The sequence below is a fragment of the Bombina bombina genome, chromosome 8, assembly GCF_027579735.1.
Source record: "Bombina bombina isolate aBomBom1 chromosome 8, aBomBom1.pri, whole genome shotgun sequence".
NCBI classification, from domain to species: domain Eukaryota; kingdom Metazoa; phylum Chordata; class Amphibia; order Anura; family Bombinatoridae; genus Bombina; species Bombina bombina.
The window spans coordinates 334,356,658-334,362,657 of record NC_069506.1 but is presented as its reverse complement, the minus strand read 5'-3'; the positions used below and the strand labels follow the sequence as shown (position 1 = coordinate 334,362,657).

Sequence of the window (6,000 nt, the reverse complement as noted above, 5' to 3'; positions counted from 1 at the left end):
CACACACATACAGACCGTTATACACACACATAACGTGACAGGTACCACCCAGTAAATAACTGCTGCGCTTCACATCCACCCACATAGCTCAGCAGGAAGCCCCAATAACCGCGCACTGGGGAGGCTGCTCGCACTCATCTCCCTCCTCTGTCAGTATCTGACCGTGACGAGCACTCCTCCCGCCTGCGCATGCGCACTGCCTCTCCTGCCCCTCTGTCTGTGCATCTCATTAGGATCCCCCACCCCTCTCTCCTCCTCTTAATCTCCCGACTCCCCCAATCTCACTTCTTACACCCTCTGCAGTGCTCTACCCTTAGGTTACCCCAGTCCCCCTGCTGCCCCTCGTTGGATTAATTGCTGCCCCCTTCACCCGCAAAGGAATTACTGAGCAGTGCGGGACAATGCAGATCTAATGGGGCGACATAGAGGATTGGTGAGTACAAACATATCCTGCCCCACTGTGTATTAATCTCACATTCTACCCCACTGTGCCCAGACAGTGCCACCCCGGGGTCTGTAACTGGCACTGCCCATCCCTTTCACTTTGTGTCTATCTCATCTGTTTCCTTATCTGGCACCATTTCATGCTATTTATATATCCTGCATTATTTGTTAGCAATGTATTGTGTCTGAGATATGGGGTTTATTTCTAACGGTACTTGTAATGTTGTTATATACAGATGTTTGTGCCCTGTGTATACCCACTGTACTGTGTATATATTTATTGTTTTAGGTGCTTTACTAAAGCTAAAAACAACAACAATCAGTCTCACAATATCCAGACATTACATTTATATTCACTAATGCTTTTTTTAAACAATTTATTTTTTTTAAACTCTAATCTTATTTGTTCCAAAATATTATGTATCCTAAACATGCATCCATGATGTGGTGTTTTTTTTTTTTACCTTTTTGTAGCAGTAATTCCATGGATATATTATTGATAATAATATGATGACTAATTCTTATGTATATATGTGCTATTGTAGGTTCCACCTGTTATACTTCATATTTATTTGATGGCTGGTAATGTTGATTATTTTCTTATGTATAGGCATGTGTGTGTCACATATATAAGGTATTGTGTATGGGAGTCTGTATGTCTGTGTGTGTGTGTGTATATATATATATGTATATGTATGCCTGTCTGTGTCTGACTATTAAATACAAATTTAAATAAAATATTAAATAAAAAATCCTGCAGGAGATATGAACATTTATATTTAGTATAAAGATTTTGACTAGAAGTATGTTTGAGTTTTACAGTAGTTCTTAAGGTAAGTATAACATAAAATGAACTTGAAATATAATATACATATCCTGCTATAAACATCTGGTTGATCCTATATCATTATTTTATTATCAGCATAATATAACACATGATTCACGTTATTATTTGGAAACTAGGGGTTGGTGTAAGTAATAATTTCTTTTTGATTAAAGTCCAATGGGAAAACTGACAATTAGCAGTAATCAGAAACTTGTCTGTGAATGGGATGAATTAACTTTGTATATAATCTCAAAACGGTAGCATCTTGCCCTAAATAATGACAGTGATATTAAGCAGTCATCACTACATAATCCTATAGATAGTATGTTTTAGAGCTGCTGCAACAACTAATCGTTATAATCAATTATGAAAATAGTTGTGAATGAATCTCATAATCTATTAGTTGGTCTGTGCACGACACCAGCTGCATCACTCCAATGATCATATGCACATGGTATTGTGTGTTATGGTTATGCCCTTAGCTGCCTTAGCCTAAAGGACTTCAACAGACATTTACTTTTGACTTTTTCAGTTTACAGCTGCTCCTGGTTTATTTGCAACCCATAAATAATAGGAGTCATCATTTGCATTGTTTATATCAGGTGATTTGGGACTATGCTTTGCATGATATAGTGCCAAGCTTGTTATTTACACCTAGCCCTGGATTGATGGGAGTTGTTATTTCAATCTGATGTGCACTATTATTTGTTTGCACAATTATTAGCGGATTGCTTGCTATTGCTGATTGTTTGTACTGTATAGATAAAAGTGTATGGCTTTGTCCAGTTATTGATATAAAGTCCTTAGCACTTTTGCTTTTTTACTTTTCTGCTGCAGGCAAAATTTCTGCAAAAACAGAGCCAGCCTCAGCCAGGAGCAGGTGAATTTTTTTTCTTTCATGCTCTAGAAATAACATGCAATTTTAAACAACTTTCTCATTTGCTTAATGTTCTTGAAATCCTTTGCTGAAAAGCATATCTAGATATGCTCAGTCGCTGCTGATTGGTGGCTGCACATAGATGCCTCGTGTGATTGGCTCCCCATGTGCATTGCTATTTCTTCAACAAAGAATATCTAAAGAATTAAGCAAATTAGAAATTGGAATGTTGTTTATAATTGTATTCTCTATCTGAATCATAACAGAAAAATTTGGGGTTTAATGTCCCTTTAAATGCAAAGTTTCTGAAAGAATGAATAACAGAATGTTATAAACAGTAATAGTTTACCTCTTTCTTCTACCTCTTTTCAAACAGTTTGTTGTTTTGCTTAATTATAAACAAAACATTGGACAAACAGTTGTGTTAATGTAAAGTTTTAGAGGCCCATTTATCAAGTTATGAAGCAGCGGTCTGCAGGGGGCGGCGTTGCACCAGCAGCTCACAAGAGCTGGTGGTCAGTGCAATGCTGAATACGGAGAGCGTATTGCTCTCCGCATTCAGCGATGTCTGTCGGATCTGATCCGCACTGTTAGATCAGGTCCGACAGACATTTGATAAATTTGCCTCTTAGTCTGAAGTTTATATTTGTAACACTTGGCATGTGGATTTTATTTAAAATATAGGAAACAATTATTGATTCTTTTTTTATCCGATTAGTCAATCGAAAAAAATAATCGGCCGATTAATCGATTATGAAAATAATCGTTATTTGCAGCTTTAGTATGTTTTCCTTTATTTTGTTGCTGGGATTATATAATATGCATCATATATGCTTCGTTATTTGGTATGTAGACATTCTCAGACTATTTTGCAGAAAGTCTTTGAAACCAACCAACATTACTTTGACAACTGTCCCAATTTTCCTGGGTCATTAATATTTTTTTGTCCTCCAGTCCCATTGCATAATTGTTCTTGGAGTCTGTCCCACATTGTAAAAATGACATCTGAGGTGTGGACTTGACATGGATGTTAGTGTCGGACTCAGATGGTGTTTGCTATTCTAATGGATACATTTAGTTACATATTTTGGTTTCTGAGTCTCCTGCAACTTAAAATTAGGACAGCAGAAAAAAAGGAATATTTAGTGATCTAACATCTGTGAATCTCCTGCAGTTTACAGATTAGATCTAATAATACAATAGTTAAAAATTTGTGTATATTGTGAGCAAATTATGGGCCAGATTACACATGGGTGTGGTCAATACTACTGTTTTGTTTGCCTAATTACATAGCTGCAAACTACCTTTAGCCACCAATCAGCAGGCACTACCGAGGTGCTGAACCAAAAATGGGCCGGCTTCTATGCTTACATTTCTGTGCTATGCTTACATTTGCCACTTGCTAGCACCGGGCTGCATTGCCCACTGGACCTGTCCCGGCTAATGGATACCAAGTATTCGAGGAAAAAGGATTCATCCGTTACAAGGAATGTACCCGGTATAACCCAAAGGAAGATAACCTTTTTTTTGGCCCGCAGTATTGGATTCCTTCGCCTTACCTATGGGATAACTAGGCAGACGTAGGTGGCACGTCATCCCACGCGGACCAATCGGAGAGGAGGATTGAGTCACGCCCAGCTCACAGAGGTCTCCCGGCATCTAGCGAGGATGCTTGCTCCGCGGAAGGTGGACGGGCCGTTGCCCGAGAGAGCACGCTAGCCGGTGAGTGTTTGTGGGATTAACTAAGGAACTGTGGATATGGTATGGCACTTCCGAGGTACGGACTAAGGGGGTTATCTGTGAGCACCTGTTAATATTACCAACGAACTTGATATTTATTTATACAAGGAGATGTTTTGAACAAGCAATATATCAGAGGTGTACGGAAGCCTCAGATTTCACTATATCCCCCTATGTGTACGGTACACTATTTATCCATCAGGTATACCGGGTACTGAATTTATTGCAAGATTTGGGGTTACTATTTATAATTCCAGGAGTATTACAATTAACTATTAGTATCCCTTCGAAGACAGTTAAGCTGTATACATTATTTGCATGTTTGCACTATACATACCAGGATTGGAGCTTGCAGCTGATCCAGTATTATTGTTTATGACAGACTACTAATTTACATGACCATATTAGGTTGGGACTCTCCTTTTTCTGTTTACATTTCTGCTTTTTCAAATAAAGATAGCAAGAGAATGAAGACAAATATATGATAGGAGTAAATAAGAAAATTGCTTAAAATTGCTGCTCTATCTTAATCCTAAAAGAAAAATTGGGTTTTGTGTCCCTTTTAATACAGTTTTAAAATGAAAAAAAAAAAAATCTTAACATAAAGGTGGTTTTGTTTGCTAATAAAAATATTTAGATTTCAAAGAGCCACGGATTACTTCAATCTCTAAAATATTGAGCAATAGATTACAAAATGATGTTAAGAAAGAATATTATGTTATGACTCAAAGGGACAGTCTACTCCAGCATTTTTATTGTTGAAAAAGATAGATAATCCCTTTTTTTTTTTTTTTTTTTTTTTTTACCCATTCCCCAGTTTTGCATAACCAACACAGTTATATTAATACACTTTTTACCTCTGTGATTACCTTGTATCTAAGCCTCTGCAGACTGCTCCTTATCTCAGTTATATTAATACACTTTTTACCTCTGTGATTACCTTGTATCTAAGCCTCTGCAGACTGCCCCCTTATCTCAATTATATTACTATACTTTTTTACCTCTGTGATTACCTTGTATCTAAGCCTCTGCTGACTGCCCCCTTATCTCAGTTATATTAATATACTTTTTACCTCTGTGATTACCTTGTATCTAAGCCTCTGCAGACTGCCCCCTTAATGACACACATCAACTAGCACTGCCTAGCTGTGAAAAACTGTAAAATACATTGAGATAAGAGACAGCCTTTAAGGGCTTAGAAATTAGCATATGAGCCTACCTAGGTTTAGCTATCAACAAAAAAAACCAAGAGAACAAAGCAATTTTGATGATAAAAGTAAATGGAAAGTTGTTTAAAATTGTATGCCCTATATGAATCATGAATGTTTAATTTCAACTAGACTGTCCCTTTAAATATAAATGAAAAGTTAGGCAGAAGCAAGTTTGTTTATTAGATTTCTTTTTGTGACTGTACAGAGACATGTGATGGAAAGGGTTAACCAGCCTGTCAACTGTCACCAGTTTGTGATATAGAGGGTTAAAAAGAGTAGTTTGGAGATATAGCGCAATGAGTGCTTAAACCTCTAAGTTTTTCTCTGAGAGGAAATCAAAATTGAAATCGCTAATGGTTTACATATATGTCAATATACTAAGACAAAGAAAAGTTTCTGGCTTTGTTGTACCAAGGTATTAAAATTCATCTACATCTATGTGAGTCTAAGGTTGTCTGTTCACTATAGAGAAACACAGTTTAAGTGACGATATAAAGTGCATTTATTGTATTAAAACATCTAAAGTCAGATAGTCTGAATATGTTGAATAATATGGATAAAAAAGCGGTTGGTCGGTCGGCCGGCCTAATAAGCTAAAATGTTTAGGTTACCCCACTAGTTAAAGAGTGACCTAAATCCCTGTTATTGATTGAAGTTCCATTTAATGGGATAAGCAGGTGGTATACGGTATATTATAAACAGTTCCAGTAGTTCTTATATCCTTATTACTGTTTGTGTAGTAACACAGTTCTGTCCATGTTTATATATCCATTACCGAAAAACGGAATTTTTTTTGTCTAATTTTTTTATGTTGAAAAGTTTTCTCCTTTTTTAATAGGAATATCCGTAAGGTGTTTAAAATGAAAAAGTTAATACTCACTGTCTGCTGTGAGCTTACCACG

At 36.7% G+C, this 6,000-nt stretch overlaps 1 protein-coding gene across 5 annotated transcripts in view; it reads left to right on the top strand.

Moving 5' to 3' along the window:
• The first annotated feature begins 236 nt into the window (after nt 1-236).
• ST3GAL4 (ST3 beta-galactoside alpha-2,3-sialyltransferase 4) overlaps nt 237-6,000 on the top strand; it is a 722,373-nt gene continuing 716,609 nt past the window's right edge. For all 5 annotated transcript variants that reach the window (XM_053691566.1, XM_053691565.1, XM_053691562.1 and 2 more), the window contains exon 1: nt 237-433. The gene's annotated coding sequence lies outside the window, so the exon portion shown is untranslated. The remainder of the gene's footprint in view (nt 434-6,000) is intronic.